Source organism: Eubalaena glacialis, chromosome 17, assembly GCF_028564815.1.
Source record: "Eubalaena glacialis isolate mEubGla1 chromosome 17, mEubGla1.1.hap2.+ XY, whole genome shotgun sequence".
Lineage (NCBI taxonomy): Eukaryota > Metazoa > Chordata > Mammalia > Artiodactyla > Balaenidae > Eubalaena > Eubalaena glacialis.
The window spans coordinates 69,347,791-69,367,463 of NC_083732.1; the positions used below are offsets into that span (position 1 = coordinate 69,347,791).

General features: G+C 37.2%; 1 protein-coding gene across 8 annotated transcripts in view; it reads left to right on the forward strand.

The window, feature by feature from the left end:
- Positions 1-19,673, forward strand: part of COLEC10 (collectin subfamily member 10) — a 445,704-nt gene that overhangs the window by 340,673 nt on the left and 85,358 nt on the right. The window lies entirely within an intron of this gene.

A 19,673-nucleotide genomic window follows, 5' to 3' on the forward strand; every position in this document is an offset into this window, starting at 1 on the left:
GGGCATATAACTTCCAGAACACTAGAGGAAAAAAGATAGGTTAAAAAAGAAAAACGTATCAGCAAACTTACATCTATACTGAAGAATTTGAGATTATTAAAAAGAACAAGATAGATTTATATCCACTGAGATCAAAATCTCATCTGATATTGTTTAACAAAAAACATACATATATATTTATATATATACATATATATGTAAATGCACAAAAAAGCTGAGAAGAATATACTTCTAGGAAGGGGAAAGGAACTGAAGTGGGGGAGGGAGAAAAAACATTTTTTCTTTCCTATATTGTGTGTGTATATATATATATATATATATATATACGCATACACACACACACATATATTTGTGTAGAGTGTATGTAATTTGGAAAATGATTTTTTAAAACTACCAGCCTCTCGGAGTAGATCCTGTCTTAATATTGAAGAATGGAGGGTGTGTCTAAATTTCTCATTTTTCACTGTAAATGGAAGGGCAAAATTAACATGGAGGACTATGTAAAAACACAAATTATTTCTCTCCACAAAACCTCCAAATGTCATGTTAGGAGACAGAGTTTCAAAGGGAAATAATTTGTTCCTGGAACACAATTTTTCATTTAAACACAATCTTCATTTTGAAGAGAAAACAAATAGACACAATATAACCCTGCTGGCCTTATGCCCTCTCATGTCCCACAAGTGCCATATAAAACCATGAAAGGAACCACATCAAGGCAGATTAGACCACTGAGAACTTCAAGGAAATCACATCAGCCATGCACGATTAATCTGTGGACCTTTGTTAGAAAAAGCAAGCTGAGTGGCCCAGAGCTAATGGGAACAGTCATCAAATTAGAAGTCATCTTTTGAAATGACATGAAGAAGCAGGAATTTTGAAAAAGTCTGGAAGGGCCATCCATTTCATAGACTTGAGGCTTTCTTTCTTTTAGGGAATAAAAAAAAGCATAATGCTATTCAGTGTGCTTAAAGGCATTATTATCCTCACAAATTGTACAACCTTTTATTCTTTCCTTTCAGCCCAAGGAAGAATTGTTTAATTAGTTTGTTTTTATCTTTACACATCTTTTACATATTACATATTTACACATTTATATATTTTTTAGCATTTAAAATATTTCTGGAACATCACATATATCATTTATAACCTGAAAGTCAGTGTTGTATACTATGTTAGGAAACTGGGCTGTAAAGCCACACTGCCTGGGAAAGCATCCCAGCTGTGACACTGTCCAAGTGACATTCATCAAATATTTACCTCCCTGTGTCTTGAACTTGAGAATTGTGAACTAGAACACGTTTTATTGTCATTGTAAGGACTGAGTGAGGTACAATAAGCAAATTAACATCAATGAAGAATAGCTCTTAAAATCCTCATATCAACCCCATGAAGGGTTGAGCCCCTCATTCTACAGACAAGGACACTCAGACCTTGAGAGGGAAAGTAACTGGTCCAAGATTTTACAAAGGGTAGGTGGAAATGGTGGAGACAGAATGCAAATCCAGTGGAGTCTGGCTACAAAACCCCTGCTCTAAGCACTCATTAAAATAGATTATTTTGTAACTTTTTCATATCACAGTCTTTTGCCTTTATATTGGATATAAACTCTAGTAAGTCAGGAGTAACTGTACCTTCTACTTGTAGGTTTTCCCGTGTGACCCGGATCAGTGCCCTGGAAATACATGGCAAAAAGTTGCTGAAAAAGAGGAAATTGACATTTATAAAGCACTTAAGAAATTTCTGCCAAGAACTATGGCCAGATACTGAGATAAATTACATTTATATTTAATCTTTACAACAATCTCGAGGCAGGTGTTAATATCCCTGTTTTACAGATGTTTTACAGATGTTGCCAAGAGAATAGATTTTTCTTTCCTCAGACTGTGTATTCTCTTTGTGGAATGCACACAGTAAATGAGAGCAGGACCTTAAAGCCAAATCAATCTTGGTACGAAGCTTGGTTCTGCTACTTACTGAAGTGTGTATTTTGAATTATTAAACTTCTCTGAGATTCATCTGTAAAATGCAGACTACATACGACCTCTATCATTGGATAATTGTATTAAATAAGGCAATACATTTAAAGCCCTCTATAACATCACAGTAAGCAGTTAATAAATGTTAGTTATTATTATTACTATTGTTATTACTGTTAATATGAGTTTTAGCAGAGTCAGCTGAAATAAAAGGACCTTTATTAAACTTTAACCTGACTGTCAGTGTCTGTTTTAAAATGAGAAGTATCCTCTCTAAAATGGGAAAGCTTTGGAGGTCAATTGCACAGGTAATTGAATCAGATTAAATGACTCTGGGGGACAGTACCTGTCCAAAATAATCATTGTTTCAGTAAAACAGTTGGTAGGACTATTTTAAATGAAACAGTGAAAATATTACTTCCTGACAGGAGTGTTGCCTGTAGGTTTTTTTTTTTTTTTTTTAATTTATTTATTTTTTATTTATCTTTGGCTGTGTTGGGTCTTCGTTTCTGTGCGAGGGCTTTCTCTAGTTGTGGCAAGCGGGGGCCACTCTTCATCGCGGTGCGCAGGCCTCTCACTATCGCGGCCTCTCTTGTTGCGGAGCACAGGCTCCAGACGCGCAGGCTCAGTAGTTGTGGCTCACGGGCCCAGTTGCTCCGCGGCATGTGGGATCTTCCCGGACCAGGGCTCGAACCCGTGTCCCCTCCATTGGCAGGCAGATTCTCAACCACTGCGCCACCAGGGAAACCCTGCCTGTAGGTTTATAGGAATAGGCAGCCTGTGATGTGTAGGTAGAAATCTGTATGGAACAAGCTTTTCCTCTGAAGCTAAAGGATCTGACCTCAAAAGAAACTGTGCAGCCAAACCTATTGAGATTTTATCATCATTTGTTGATTGCACTTCAGAAGTTCAAAATCCCTTGGGGAAGAAAACTTCACACATAATATTTTTATTTTAGAAACTTTGATAAACTATGTTTTATCCAGAATAATCAGTAAATTGAGAGTGCTAGTTACAATCAAATAATATTTGTCAAATATCCTAAATTAAAAGCTAGAATATTCATATCAAACATTATACTGTCAATAGGAAACATAGCATTAAACTTTCAGTGAGTAATATGCTTTCTTTGGTTATTCTGAAACTGCTTTAGAATCTTAGCGTGTCCCAGTGTTATCACTATGAACCTTAATTGTTTTGATAACAAATTTCAGTATAAAGTAAAGAAGATTTTCTCACAGAGAGCAGTTCCAAGATGAGATGGGTAATGCTGGAATTTTCTGGATTCCCTTTGCAGGGAGATTCAAACAAATGCTGCAGGATTGCTTGTCCGGAAGGTTACAAAACAGATGTTAGCACAGGATGAGGAGTCCCAGAATCGATGTTTCCCAAAGCTGATTATATTCATCTACCAGGGCTTCCATAACAAAGTACCACCGACTGGGTGGCTTAAACAACAGAAATTTATTTTGTCCAGTCCCAGATCAAAGTGTCTCAGAGTTGATTTCTTCCAAGGCCTTTCTTTTTGGTTAGTAGGTGGCCATCATTTTCTTGTGTCTTCACATGGTCTTCCCGCTGTGTATCTGTGCCCTAATCTCCTCTTTTCAAAAGGACACCAGTCGTATTGAATTAGGGCCCACCCTAATGACCTCATTTAACCTTAAATACCTCTTTAAAGACCCTATCTCCACATACAGCCACATTCTGAGGCACTGGGAGTGAGGATTTCAACATATGAATTTGGGGGATACACAATTCAGTCCCTAACACTGGTTTTGCAGGAGAATCACTTGGGGCCCTGGTTAAAGATTCAGAATTTCTCAGCTCTTCTATTGAATATTAATTCACCAGGTCAAGGGAATTGCATTTTTAACAAGTGTCTAATAGTTAGGAATTGTTTTTTTGCAAGTGGCATAAGGTGTATCTCAAGCTGGCTCAACCAAAATAGAGAATTTCTTAGCTTGTACAACTGAATATTTCAAGAATAAGGTTTCAGGGCGACCTTGATCAAGAATCTAAATGGTACTACAGTATAAACGATGCTATAACAGCCTCTTTCTACATTTCTTCCATCTGTTTTCTCAATGTTACCTCCATTTTTGGTCCCCTTGTGGTTGGAAGATGGCTTGACGCAGCCCCTGTGTCTTCAGAGGTTCATATTTAGTAGAGTTGAGGGGAAATCTGGTTAACTTTTTACCCATAAAGTGGCAAAATGAATGTCAGTTTACAAAACTGTATCCTAAGAGGCAAAATAGAGGAGGGATAAAAATGGGTGAACTTTTGTGCTTTTGGGTGAAGTTGTCAAGTGACCTAATACAAAAGATACAAAGTATACAATTATACAAAGCATAATTCAAAGTTTAGTAATAGCTTAATAATACTGATAGTGTTAACTTCGTGCTTTTATGTGTCAGCCTCTTTGCTGAGTGCATCACATGGATATGTGTATTCACATTAGGTGCAGTTATTATCGCCATTATACAGACAGGGAAACTGAGTCTCTCAGAGGGTACACTTGCCCAAGGTGGCAGACTGGGTGAAGGAGGCAGAGCTGGGATTCACGTCTCAGCTCTTTGGTTTTCAAGTTCTTGCTTCCAAGTGTCACATTTTGCTGCCTCATTAACATGCCAGCTTTGGGAGTTAGCACTCTCTCTTTCTTCTAAAATTAATTAATTAATTAAATTTTTCCTTGTAAATTTTTTTTCCTTTCAGTTTTACTGAGAGGTCACTGACAGACAGCACTGTATAAGCTGAAGGTATACAGCATAATGACTTGACCTGCTTGTATTGCAAAATGATTACCACCAGAAGTTTCATCATCCATCATGAGCTCATATAGACACACAAAAAAAGTTTTTTCTTTGTGAAGAGAACTTTTAGAATTGATTCTCTTAGCAGCTTTCAAATATACCATCCAACAGTGTGGGCTAGAGTCGGCACATTATACGTTATATCCCAGAGTTAGCTCTCTTTAGCAAAGCTGCACTACCTAAAATTTCAAAAGTTTTGATATGACAGTAATGTTGGGGATAAAAGGAAAACATATTCTTTATCATAATTATCTACACGTACTAGAAAGGCTACTTGTCTGACTTTTGCTTGCAAAGTTGTCTTCCAGACTCAATATATGACGGTCATTGTATCTCTTAGCCCTGGCCATGGGAACCTTCATAAGGTGACAACTTCTTAATTCAATTCAATATAGGCAAGAGGAAAAAGAGAGTCCAAAAATGCTTCTTTACTCCCTGCTGAAGCTATGAGTCTCACCTGATGACTAGGTCACTTGACAACCTTACCAACTTGCAGACTGCAAAGCATAACCGATGTTACAAAACCAGCATTCAGAGTGTGTTGTCCTTATTCAGCTAAGTACATTTATTTAACTACTGGACAGTAGCAAAGGTGTTGGTAGGTCTTTCCCTGGAATTTGGGCAGAATGCCTTTGTCCTATTGCTGAGAAAATGCATGTAAATGCCTGAGCCACTTTAGTGGTCTTTACCAAAAATAGCTTGGCCTTTTGACTCACCCAGGCTGCCAGTAAACTGGTTTTTTTTTTCCCCTCTCCACAGATATGCTAAATCTAGTAACATCACGTCAGTCAGTGCATTCCAAATTGGAGGCAGCATTGAATTTGTTTTGGTTTGGGAATCCTTATTATTGGTTCATAGGTTGTATCAGAGAACATTGGGACAGGAAGGGTCTGGCATATACTCAGTATTCAACCCATCCTCTTAGATTTATAGATAAGGAAATAGAAGCCCCATAAGGTTAAGTGATCCACACAAGCACACATTGCTGGTAAGTGGCAGACCCAAAATAACTCTGGGCTGCTGATGCGTGAAGCAATCTGTTTTCTGCCAGAGTCTCAGCAGGAGATTTCATGGGTGGGATATGCCAGGTCCCCCTGGCATTTTACAAAAGCATTTTAGTAGAGTGATGGCAAGGTATGAGTCTTGGCTGTCCCTGTATCTACAGAATTTTTATTTTGCCATGTGTTGCTTTAGCGAGAAGGAATTTGAGAATCAAATAATACAAAACCCAGAAAAGCAAATAGATGTTTTGATGCTCAAACTTGGCCAGGGTTGGCTTTCTTGGCCTTCAGGAGAAGTTAATGAGCATTAGCAAGCTGCTCTGAGATCTTTCACTGCACCTGAGTCATTCCTGCGGCTAAGGTGTCTAAGGCCTCACACCTCCCTAGGTGGCCCTGCTTTGCACGAGAAAAGGATCCCAACAGTCTGCCCTTCACCTAGCGATCAAAACCTCTGTGTTTCTCCTTATGCTTTTACAGCTGGGCAAAAGTGCCATTTTCATACAGATCTTTTCTTTTCTCTCTCCGATCTTTCTGTCATTTGCTTGGATTTCAGGATAGGTTTTTGTTGTGTTTTGTTTTTAACTGAAAAGGATATAAATTATTTCTATTTTAATTCAATTTGATAGACCTGTCTGTAATGTGAAGATGGAATTTGCAGTTAAAAAATGAAATTTGGTCACACTAAAGAAGGCAAGTATGCCTTTGCTGAGTAGCTATTAAATTTCTCTTTAAACAAATATCCAGAATATAATAAATCCTGGATAATAACTATTTCAGTTTAAAAAGGAGTAAATCAGGGATGGATCATGGAGCAGTGTTTATTGTGTGTGCCAATTTTGCAGGTGAGGAAACTGAGCCTCAGAAAATAAATAAGGAACTTGGGTAAGGTGCAAAGCTAAGAAGTAAAAAATAAGGATTTAGACCTAGATTTAGATATGAGGCTCACCAGATGACTTGCTCTTTCCATCTTGCTGGACAATCAGTCTCTATAATCACTTGACTGTCAAACGTTTGACTTCTGGAATAGGAAAATTAAAATCTAGTGTGAAGTGTTTTCATATTCATTATGCCTTTGCTCTTTCTAAAGCCTTGAAAGGAAACTAGATGTCACGTTCCCCACTCAAAAAAAGAAAAAAGATACCTGACCTTTTTGTTTTTTGCATTAGCAAGATGGTGGAATAGAAAAACCCTGACCTCACATTCTCTTATGAGCACACCCAAATCACAATTGTCTGCAGAATCTATGAAAAAGACTGGAACCTACCAGAAAAGATTGGAACCACAATGATATGGGGTCTCCCACCATCCCTATATTGAGTTATAACTGACAAATAAAACTGTACAATATTGAAAAATAAGATACCTGAGCTTCAGAGAAGTCAGTTGACTTACCCAAAGTTGACTGCCCAGAAGCAACTAATATGGGACTCACATCAAGTTCTTCTAAGTCTAAAGTAAAGTGACTAGTGAAAATGATTTAGTATTTGGAGACCCAGGCTCAAGTTCTAACTATTCATTCCACTTACTTGAAGTGTATCCTGGACAGATTACTTAAATCCGTGATCAGTTTCTAGCCATTCACTAAACACGACTAAAGATAACACCCTGTGACTGGATTGTTATGAAATAAATATAAAATGCCTTTTAAGACTAAAAAGTAATTTATAAGTGCTATGAGTAAAACAATTTTTAAAAGTTATAACTTTTACAGTTTAAGAGTTAGAACTTTAAAACAATTTAAAAAGTTAATTGATCCATTTATAATGTGAATGTGGAAATTCTCTTTCGCTAATAAAGGTCGTTGACTCTTTTACCAATTTGATCCTCACAAAAAGGTACTCATTTAAGTGTTTTGGCCATTTTCTCTTCTAACTTGATGACTTATAGTAGAAACACTCAGCCTCTTTTACTTCCAGGATGTCTGTGTAAGCTGTAATTATGGAAATACATCTTAAGCAGATTTCTAGATTCTGAAAATGAATACAGTTCATCTTCTTGTCCTTTTTCTTCTGTCCTTTCTAATAATTTAGGGGCTAATTGAGGGAGAAAAAGCATGATGTGGATGAGTAAAAGATGACATTTTTGAAAGAATAAAAGAGGTAGATTTTTAAAGGAGTCTCTGCATCTGATACATGAGATTATGTTCATTTATCAGCAAAAATCTTGCTGAGGAAATCAAAGCAATACCGGTCTAAGAGGTCATTTCTTCTTCAAACTAAACATAATCAAATTTTTATTAAGCATTTACTTTTAAAATGACATTTCAGTGGGCTGGGGATTATAAATATTCTAATACCTTTCATTCAGTTTTTCCTGCATTGAAATTTACAATTAATTTTTAAAAACAAGATGAATGCATTCCAAACAATTAAAGAACAAAACAAGAGTACACATTTGATTTTAATTACTCTCTACTGCACTTTGTAATAAAATGCCCGGTTAGAGATGGTCTTCCCTCTTCCTGCAGGGTGACATCTTTAACCAAAATGAATCAGTAGTTACTGAGGGGACTGCAGTGGGAACAAATACTTATTAAGCACCAATATTGTGTAAGGCACTTTAATCCTCATGATGATGCTGTGAATTCGTTATTAGGATCCTCATTTTCAGATGAGAAAACAAAGTATTTATGCTTCAAATGCCATAGCAAGGTGATAATGACCCAGCTCTGAGTGATTCTGAGCCTGCTCTGTGCTCACTGCCTTATAAAGAAATCTCTTTTCCTTAGGCTCTGCTTTTGCCATAGCCCTCTCTCCTTCGTTGGTTATGCTTTATAACTGGTGAGTGTTTGTGTGTCTTGCCTTATGGAAACTCTCAAGTGCTAATATACCAGGTTTCATGGTTTGTAAAGTTATAGACAGTAGACTGAAGCACAGATAGGTGCAGCTTCTCAGTCAAGGGGTATTAAGGAGACCTTGTAGATGGCAATAAAATAGACGTGCTGGTGTTAACAAGTGAAAAACAACCCATTCTATTTCATATAATAAAATCAGTTCATCACAGACTGTACCAAGGCAGCATAATTGAGGACTCGTACTGGAGTGTTCAGTAGACTAGCAATCAAGAACTGCATTCCAGGAATGAATTTACCAATTATAAACCATGGGAGTCAATTAACCTCAGTATTTTCAATTATAAAATAAAAATTATATTCTTCCTGCCACCTCATAAGGTTGATTTAAAGATAAAATGAGACATTGTATGTAAAAAGTATTTGTATCCCTATAAAACTGTAAGAATTTAGAAGGAATAAGTTATGTTTGCCTTTTACTTATAGCATATTCCCCAAAGGGAGTAAATATTCTGATTATTTCCAGTGTGGATAGACAAACTCCATGTAACACCTACCCTAAGCTTCTATTCAGTTGACTCCATTCTTACGTAAAATAGAAGGAATGGATTGCCTTTGGACATGTGTGGTAGAGCGATGAAACCATCACCTTGACCAAATAAAACGATTAATCATTTAAATACTGTGCTGGGAAAGCTCATGAATAGAAGTTCTTGAAATGCCAAGTGATTTTGATAACCTTGTGCATCTGATCTTGGGATGAAAATTTAAGAACTTGGATTTGCTTGACTTAATTGTGCTTTTCCAAATAATGGCCCATCCCTCATATAACTAATATTTATTTTTGTGTTCGCATTTATTGAGTGCTTCCTGTTTCCCAAGCACTATGCTAAGTGCTTCCGGTACATTATCATTTAATTTTCATAAGAACTCCAGACATTAAGTAATGTTACCAATTGAGGCATAAACTCATTAAGTAATTTTCCCAAGGTTACACAGTAAGATATATACAAGATACATGCAAGATTATCAAAATAGTTGCACTATTGCCATTCATTTATTTATTTATCAAGATTAATTGAAGTCCTTTTATGAGGAAAATTGGTGTTTAGATGCCATTTAAAGCCGTAGGAATGGTTAAAATCACCTCAGGATGTGTGTTCCTAGAGGACCAAGCCCTAGAAGTTTCCTATACTTATAGGTCTGAAAAAGAGAAGGAGCCAGCAAAGGAAACTGAGGAAGAGTGTCCCTCAAGAAGGCAGAAAAAAAAAAAAACCAACTGTATAAACTTGGTCTCATAGCCTAGAAAATGAAATTAAGAGAGAGTAGTCAGATTTGTTGAATCCTTCTGAGATGTTGAGAAAAGTGAGAACCGAAAATTTGCCGTGGACTTTGGGAAGACATAAGATGTTGGTAACCCTGGTAAAAATAATTTGTTAATGATTGTTCAATTACAGTCAGGTTAGCAAAGAATAGAATGTGAGGGAGTGGAAGCAATGAGTACAGAGAGTTCTTTCAAGTGGAAAAGGGAGCAGAAATCAAAATGATAACTGGAAAGAATTATGGGTCTTTTAAAAGATTGGGGTTGACATATATACACTAATATGTATAAAATAGTTAACTAATAAGAACCTGCTGCATAAAAAAATAAATAAAATAAAATTCAAAAGAAAAGAAAAAGATGAGTACTAAGGCACATCTGTGGGCAAATAGGAATGATCCTGTAGTGAGGAAGAAAATGAGACTGCAGTAAAGAAAAAGAATAGTCCTGGTCTCCAGAGCATCAGTGAAGGGGAAGGCCTTACGTGAGAGCAGGATACCTAGTTCATTAAGACAGGAAGAAGGGCAGAATGTACAGAGGCAAATGGAAGGAAGTGCCTCTCATCAGAGAGAAGAAGAGGAAGTCGCTCTTTTCTGATGATTTTTGGGGGAATTATTGCACAATGTTTTCAACTGAGAATGAGACAAGAGGAAAGGGTGGCTATCTGAAAAGGGTGGTAGAGTGGAGAATGGGGAAATAATTTTCCTGGAGAAGTGTGGTAGGATTATCAGACATTACAGAGGGCATAAATTAAAATGAGGCCAATCAGCCTACTTCTGTGCTTTCTTCCAGCATCATATAGCCTCCTAGGTGCAAGCACAGAGCAAGTGGATAGCTGAGTTAACCAGGCAAAAATGGCAGGGTAAGATAGAGGGAGGGGAAAGGGAATTGAGAGCATTTGCAAGGAAGTGACTGCATTTCTGAACATGGGATCTAAGCAGGAAAGGGAGCAAAATGAAGAAAAGGGTGATGGATATTTTTTAAAGAAGTAATAGGGGAAAGTAATGGAGATCTGGTTGAGATTATGGAATTGCTTCATTGGGTATATTTTTTTTTCTTTTTTTTTAAGTTTGTATTGGAGTAAGTTGATTTACAATGTTGTGTTAGTTTCAGGTGTACAGCAAAGTGATTCAGTTATACATATACCTTATCCAGTCTTTTTTAGATTCTTTTCCCATATAGGCCATTACAGAGTATTGAGCAGAGTTCCCTGTGCTAGGTCCTTATTAGTTATCTATTTGATACATAGTAGTGTGTATATGTCAATCCCAATCTCCCAGTTTATCCCTCCCCCCCTTACCCCCTGGTAGCCATAAGTTTGTTTTCTACATCTGTAACTCTATTTCTGCTTTGCAAATAAGTTCATCTATACCATTTTTTAGATTCCATATATAAGCAATATCATGTAATATTTGCCTTTCTGTGTCTGACTTACTCCACTCAGTATGACAATCTCTAGGTCCATCCATGTTGCTGCAGTTATTTTGGGGGGAATTATTAAAACATCACTAGCCTGCTATTTCTTGAAACAGTTATATCACAATAATACAACTTAAACATTTCCTAATGAAATATCTAAAAGCATTTGGTTATTAAAAGATATGTTTCATATTACCAGAAGAAACTTTTTAAATTTTAAATTCTCTGAGTAAACAAATTACTTTTCCATTAAGATATTAAATATTATTTGTACTTAAAAGGAATTGAACAACCATGGGTAGGGGCTGACACTCATCTGCTAAACATATTTAACCAATCACTTAATGGACTAGAATAAATAAGATCATGTAGACCAAATTTTCTGGATGATGGCATTTTATTTACAATGCTTGAATGTTCTATTCCAGTAACCAAATGCCTTCAAGTCTCTCCAAGTTCTTATCTGATTAATTACATTGCTCCACAAAGGAATCTCATTAAAAGGGCGGGTGGAGTTTATCCGGGTTAGCTAGAAAAGGAATCAAATAGTATTTGGGGAAAGCTTTGTTGAAATATTTGGCCAAAAGGTACTACCTGGCTAGTGTAGGAAAGTAAAGCCAGAAATAGATAAAAGCTTTTAGATTGGGGAGAGAGAGGAAACTGAGGAACTGGAAACTTTAATGATGTTGAAGAAAATATTTTTTTGGAATTAGAAAATAATAGGAAGTTGTAGTTGGAGAAGCAATTCAAAGAAAGGGATTTGAATCAGCTCTGAGGAATTGTCTCATGAGGATGAAAATCCAGACGAGTGGCATAAATCACTGAAGACAGCTTCAAACATCATTTCAATTTCACTTTGTTTTTTTTTTTTTTTTTTTTTGGTGCGTTTTTCCAGAATCATGATTTAATTAAGGGAGCATATTCATTGTAGAGAATATATTGATGATTGTAAATGTGACCCCTCATTACAGCCTTAAAATTTTTGAAATACCAGAGCACAAAGATGTCAATTATATATCCAAACTACAGGTACAAAACAAGTACATATATTTTCCATGCTCCAAAATTGAGTACACACTGTACTGTCAATAGGGAAGGCAAAGCCCTGGACTTTTGAGATCCTCTAAGCCTGGCTTTAATTCCCTACTCTTCCACTTCGTAACTGAGTAACTTCAGACAAGTTAGAGTAGGAAAGTTCTTTACATAATCATATTTGATTTAATTTTCTGTTCATTGACTTAGTTCCAATTGAATTTACACTTTGCAAGGACAAATATTCTCGCTGAATATAATTACTACTTTTAGTGACAAAGGTATAGGTAAACATTCAGGAAAAACCTCTTTGTGTGACCAGTTACAACGGAAAGAAGAAGTCTAAGTACCAGATTGTGTTTTTCAACTGCTTTTTGTAAATCTTCTAAGTCAGATGACTTTGAAAGTGTACTTAATAAGAAAGCTGTGTTTCAATGTGATGTGAAGATTCAAAGTCAGGGACCACATAAATGGAAATAGTGTGCAGAATAAATTACACTCTAGTTTACTGGTTCTAGTTTATTGGTTTTAAGGCTCCTCTGAAATGCTTGGTTGGGCCCCAAATGGCACAACTGTTTCCAAAAAGTAAGAAGTATTTCTCTTTTTGATAGAGTCTTAAAAGGAGAATAATTTCTGATATCATTGTCACAAAATGATTTCAGCATAAACAGAATGAGTCTGTGATTTGCATCCCTGAGTATAGGATGGATTAGCTGGATGTCCTTTTTTATAGGAGGATGCTTGGAAAGCAAGGTGGTATCACTTAGAGGGATCTGCATTTTTATCTTCTCTCTTCCGGTTTGATCTTGGTTGTGCCACTTAACCCATATCCTTATCTATAAAATTGGCATAATAATACCAAGCAAGTTGCCCAGATTCTCTACCTTTTTCACATCTTGGCACACATAAAAATTGTAATATTGCCTAGCACACTAAGACGAATGGTGATGAGGTCAGAGGATACTAACCTGGGGCTTCCCAACTATGGTAAGCTGTCCAGCCTCCTTGAAGAGATCAATATCTCAGCATATGTATAACTAGGAGGACCGTATAATTTATCATGTAGATATGGACACTTCTGAGAGCAAAATTGGACACATTAATAATAACATTTGGGTTGGTACACTAGGCAGAAGCTGAAATTTAACTGAGCCAACCAGAACATGTTCAACCAAACTATAACCACATCCACAGTAAGCGGCATACTTTTAGGGAAGTTCTAGACTCAAACAACACCTGATATATTAAGCACTCAAAAGTGGTTAGCTGTTGCTGTTATTTACAGGGAAACTAAGTGCGAAGAACTTTTCTGACCCTTGGGGAAATAATTTCTTCCAAAGGAGATACTAGTTCAGCAATAATGCCCACCATCTATTCTAGCTACTCCAACTATGCAATCAAGGAAAACAACAACAACGATCCTAGGAATCCTATATCACCTTTTCTAGTATCACAGACTGAAGTTGCTTCAGTTTCAATCTTCTCCCTTTTCCCTTACAGCTGCCAAGAATTATCCTTGAGAGATCCCCATGAATGAGTGGCGATCTCTCTGAGACTGAAATTTTTTCCTAAGTATACCACCTGTATGCTATTCATTCCCACCCTACCCAGCCCAGGTCTCACTCTTGAACTCCATGCTGATATTCCCAATTATCTTTTGAATATATACATCCAAATTTCCAAACCATTCTTCAAACTCTACATATCCCAAGTGAACTCTATGCAGCCAGTGCTTCACCGACACCAGTCAGCTTTTCCCTAGTCTATGTTTCTAACTTGTGTATGGCACCGTTGTCTCAAATTACTCATCTGGGAGTAATCCTAGATTCCTCTCTTTCCTATACCCTTCTTGCTCAACACAAACCTAGCCCATTGACTCCAAACAGCTTTCAAGTGGGCATTTCCTGTATATTCTTACTGCCCCGATTTTTACTATCATCATATCTCATCTCCTTACTGAAAATAGTCTTATTTGTTGGTCTTTATATCACTTGTACCAGCGTCTTTCATACTGCTTACAAACGTCATCGTTCTAACATGCAGGGGTGAGCATATTTTTTCCATGCTCAAAATCCTTCAATTTTATCTGCTAACGAATGAAATCCAAAATAATTTTCATCACATAGAAGTATCCTTGGGATCAGGTCTCTAAGTGTCAAGCCTAATTTTGCTCAATCCTTTTTGCATTAGACTGCATCAGATACTTCTTTTATACCATGTGAAATCTTCTCAACTCTCACCTCTTATATCAGTCATGGTCATGTTATTATGAACAGTTCCATATAGAACTTGACTAGTTTCACCAAGGTACATTTCAAAATGCCTCACTTTGTCCTCAAGCCACATAGTCCTTCCTTCCCTAGGGCATATCTGAGGAAGCCTCTTAGTATCACACTTGTGTAGCTCAACAGTGGATGTTTACACGCATGGAGCCACCTTGACATGTGGGCAGTAGAGGCCTGGACCAATGGTTCAGAGACATATTTTATAAATCTCTACTGCACTGTGCAGGTTTGTGCACCTGTCATCTGTACCAATGGCCAACTCAACAATTCATATTTATGTATTTTCTCTTCTTTTTTACTCCCTCTTTCCATAATTTTTGGCCCAAGAGATTACTTCCCAAATAAATTACCTTTAGTAAGCCTTTGACTGAGGTTCTGTTTTCAAAGAAATATGAAAAACTGTAATTACTAGAAGTGTTTGTATAAAACAGACTCCTGTGATGGGATTTAAAGCTGGATTACTCATAGATAAGAAAGAACCAAAACGCTTAATACTTGCAGGAAGTGGGTGATGATAATCTTTGGCAGGCAGTAGCATCATAATTATTCAATATTAAGACAGTCACATGTGGTAAATTGTGATAAGGTACAGGTAGGAGGGATGTTGGTTTATGTGGTAGCATTTGATTGACATGGGCTCTCAATCATAAAGATTCCTCTCCATTTCATATTGTATTGGATACTTCTGTGTATCTGGACTTTGTAAACATGAAGTAGCCAGAAATATAAATACCTTTCTATTTATACATTTAGACATATGATCCAGAGGCAGAGAGTGAGAACTGAATTCTACAAAGATTCAGAGTACTGCCTCATTAATGAATATTTTGGTGTTGGTTCATTATATTGACAATAGTTTAAAAGGACAACTGCCAGATGACAGATACAGCCATAGGTATTCCTAAAGGAGAATGCTGGGGAAAATCCTCCCAGTGGTCAGAGTTATGAGTAAAACACTTGGTTTGCTCACTTTTTATGGAGAGAGAAGTGACTTGAGGTATTAATATGTATGGATTCATGACTATTAGAAAATAGCTTGCCTATTGGTCAGGAACTTGGAATGAGTAAATAAGAAGCAGGACAAAAAGAAAGTCTGCAGAAGATCCATATGGATAGATCTATGGTCATAGACACAAACCATGTGGAAAGGGTGAACGAGAGAGGAAACACTCAATAATAAGTGGAGAAGATGACACCCAGCCTCACTTTCTGCCAGCCTGATGCTGGCACAATGGGCTCATGAATTAAGTGGCCACAGGGGCAGACATAGAGTCTATATGCATGGACCAAATAGCATGGGAGCCTCTTTCCAACGCTGATCTAAGTACTGTTGTGGCTAAATACCCAACCTTTACTGGAGACCAAAGCTGAGCCTTCCCTTGTAATGGGACCCTCCCTGAGTGAAACCAGTCGCTTGGTGGCTGATTCATTACATCAGACTTCTTCTACCCTGGAGGAGGAGTGATTTATTTTTACTGGAATTATTATATATAAAGATATTGGTTTGCCTTTTCTGCCTTCAGTGCTACAGTCAGCACCACAATTGAAGGCTTACAGAATGCTTGAAATGCTATCATAATCTTGGGATCTACTTGACTTATTATATACTCAATCATCCAGAAGCAACTGACCTAATAGAGCAGTGGAAATGCTTATTAAACACTCGAGTAATGTGCCAGCTCAGTAATATTGCCCTTAGGGTTTCAGCACTATCTTGAGAATAAATATATTGAGCCAAAGGTTAAGAGATGCCGTTGGGTCCCCAACAGGTAGAATACGTGAATCCAGGAAGCAAGAGATTTACATAAAGGTAGGCACTCTTATCATCATTCTTTGATACCCACTTGTAAAATTTATGCTCAAACTCTGCTGGACTTGAGGTCCTATTTTCCTAAAGGGTTTACCTCCAAAGGAAAAAGGAAGAGTTCTACTCTATGTGAAGCTAGGATTACAGTTTAGTCACTCTGGATTCTTCATGCTAGTGAACCAGCAAACAATGATTACAGCACTGGTGTGGGTAATTGATCCTGGTTTCCAGGAGGAGCTAGGGTTGCTGCTATACAAAGGAGGTAAGTTGGAGTATATTTATTAACCAGTGAATTTACTTGGAGTTCTGTACCCACTGAAAATGATGAATGGGCAAGTATAACAACCACGACCTGACAAGGACATGAGTCCCAAGCCCTCAGGATTGAAGGTCTAGGCCATATCATTAGGCAAGCAACCTTGACCACTGGGAAAGACTACTAGGCCAGCCAAACTATAGGCCTCATCCTTAGATGAGGAAAATACTAAATGGATAGTGTATTAGTTTTCTCAGGCTGCTATAACAAAATCCGGAGACTGAGTGGCTTAAACAACAGAAATTTGTTTCTCCTAGTTCTGGAAGCTGGGAAGTCCAAGATTAAGGTGTTGGCCCATGTGGTTCCTGGTGAGAGCTCTCCTCCTGGCTTGTAGATGGTTCCTTCTCACTGTATGCTCACATGGCCTTTTCTTGGTCCAGGTGGTGAGGGAGCCGGAGAGAGCAAGCTCTTTGGTATCTCTTCTTATAATCCTACTGGATTAGGGCCCTACCCTGTGACTTCATTTAACCTTAATTTATAAAGGCCTTATCTCCAAATATAGTTAGGTTATAGGGTTAGGGTTTCAGTGTATAAATTTTAAGGGGACATAAACATTCAGGCCATAACAGATAGTATAGGAGTGAGAGAATGAATTAAAGTCATGTGCCTCAGGACCAGTTACAACAGCAGGAACTGGAGCTAGTTCCACTAGTGTACTTCTAATAACTGACTACTATTTTGAATGGGATTTTATGATGGATCGGACTAATGGAAGGCCAAAGTGGACCTGAGTAGTATAAGAGGTGGATGGTACTGGAAGAGGATGATATTAGATATCTCTTGTGCACAACTTCAAATCCTCTTAGAGCAGTTATGAGACACATAAGTCTCCAACCCTCAGGCTCAAGCAACAAGTTGCTTGTATCAGTGGCCAATTAGACAATGCAGCCTTGAACTGGCTTACCTTCCTTTTCTGTTTCACTTTCCCTTGTCCATCACTTTGGCTTTGGGGGATCACTTTCTAAATACAGTATTTTCACTCAAGAATTTGTCTCGGGGGAACTCTTGCTAAGGCATCTACTTTAAATAGTATTCCCAAAATAAGTACAGTACTTAGCAAAGGGACTGATGCATGATATGGACCCAGTAAATATTTATGTAATGAATACTGGTCTCTGGACATGCTGTGCTCTTTCTGGATCTTTGCTCAGGAATTTATTTCTAACCCAAGCACCTCCATCAGATTTATCACCTGTAAAACTCCTGCTCATTTTTCAAATCTTAACTCATTTGCAACTCTACAATGTAAACTCTCTGAGTCCCTGTAGGAAACATAATGCAATTTGGTGACCAAACGATTTGATTTCTGGAAATACTGAAAGCGTACATTTCCCAGTCAGCACTGCGTGTAGCTAGGACCGTGTGGCTGAGTTCTAGCTAGGGAAATGTGAGCAGAGGCGATCAAAGAGATTTACGACCCTAGCCATAAAATCTTATGCACGATTTTCCATTATCTGTTTCTGACTATGCAGTTGTAAGTGAAGGATCAAAGATGACAAAACTATAAGTTGGAAGCAACCTGGCTCCTGGTTTATCACTTGGAAGGGAGTTGCCTAAAACTATCACCAAACCACATTAAACTTTACTTGAGTGAAACGTAAATTTGTGTCAAGCCCCTAAGATGTCAGTCTTTATTTCTACTTCAGTATAGCCTACTACGCCATAACTAGTATATTCTAGGCAGACATAAAGAGTTTCTCTGTGTTCCTACTGGACTCAGATGTGTCTGTATTAAATAAGTAAATATCAGTTCTAATAATCTCATTTCATTTCCACTCATTTGACTGTAACCTTTTTGTATTCCCTACTGCTGGTACTACATTACATAGTTACTGATTGGATGGATGGAGAATGGCATATAGATTTACCTTGTAGGGTTCTAGGAGAAAACGATTTGGAAATTATTTGGAGATATATTTTGATTGACTAGGGAAAAAAAGTTACTAAAAATTTTAGCCTTGGAACAAAGGGCTAAAAGGGCTGCTTTTAGAGGTGATGAGAAATTTATCACTGAGAGATTTACTTGGCCTGGAGTTTAGACCAGTTGTCCAAACTGTTCAACTTACTAGTGAATTAATTAAGTCCAGGGAAGTTAAAGGACTTGCCCAAAGCATGTTCTCAACAGAACTGGAAGTAAAATTGAATCTCTTATCTCTGACGCCAGTACTTTATTATATTAAAATTCAGAGAGTCTGAGCAACCAGAACATCAAATATGCAATAGATCTGAGTTCAAATCCTGACAATTTAATAAGTATGTGTTTTTAGATTAATTACTTAATCTGGCTCAGGAAAGTTTTCTCATTTATAAAAATGGGATATGATATCTTCATAGATTTTCATGAGATTGTGTTAAATACTGAGCCTGGTACAAATTTGCAATTATTATTATCATATTTATTATAAGTTTAATCATTACAAAAATATTATTCAAGTCTATTATTTACTTTACTGGTATGGTATAAAGTAAATTTCAGCTACATTATATGTCAGCTACATTAAAGCGCAGAGTTTTTGGTAGCTAAATTGAGAATGTGAATGTGAATGTGAATCTCATTCTCATGAGAATGTGAATCCTATGGAAAAATGCAGTTCAAGGCCCAAACCAATGAATTCTAAGCGAATTATGGAACACAATAATTTTTTCAAACTGGAAACTCTCTGGAAAGATATTTTTATAAATGTGACTCCAGTCAATTGCAAGCAGTGAGTGGAAGAGGTATAGGAAAGAGCGAATCTGGGAACTCACTGTGGAGCCAGAATGCCATTCCCCTTCTTAGCTTCCTAGTTTCCATTTTACTCTGAATTAGTATTCTTCGTGATTCCCGTGAAAATGAGTAATCTAGTAAATGTAAAATTATAGGGTCAGGGAAGGGCTAAATTGACTGAATCATTATCAAAAGAGTAACTTTT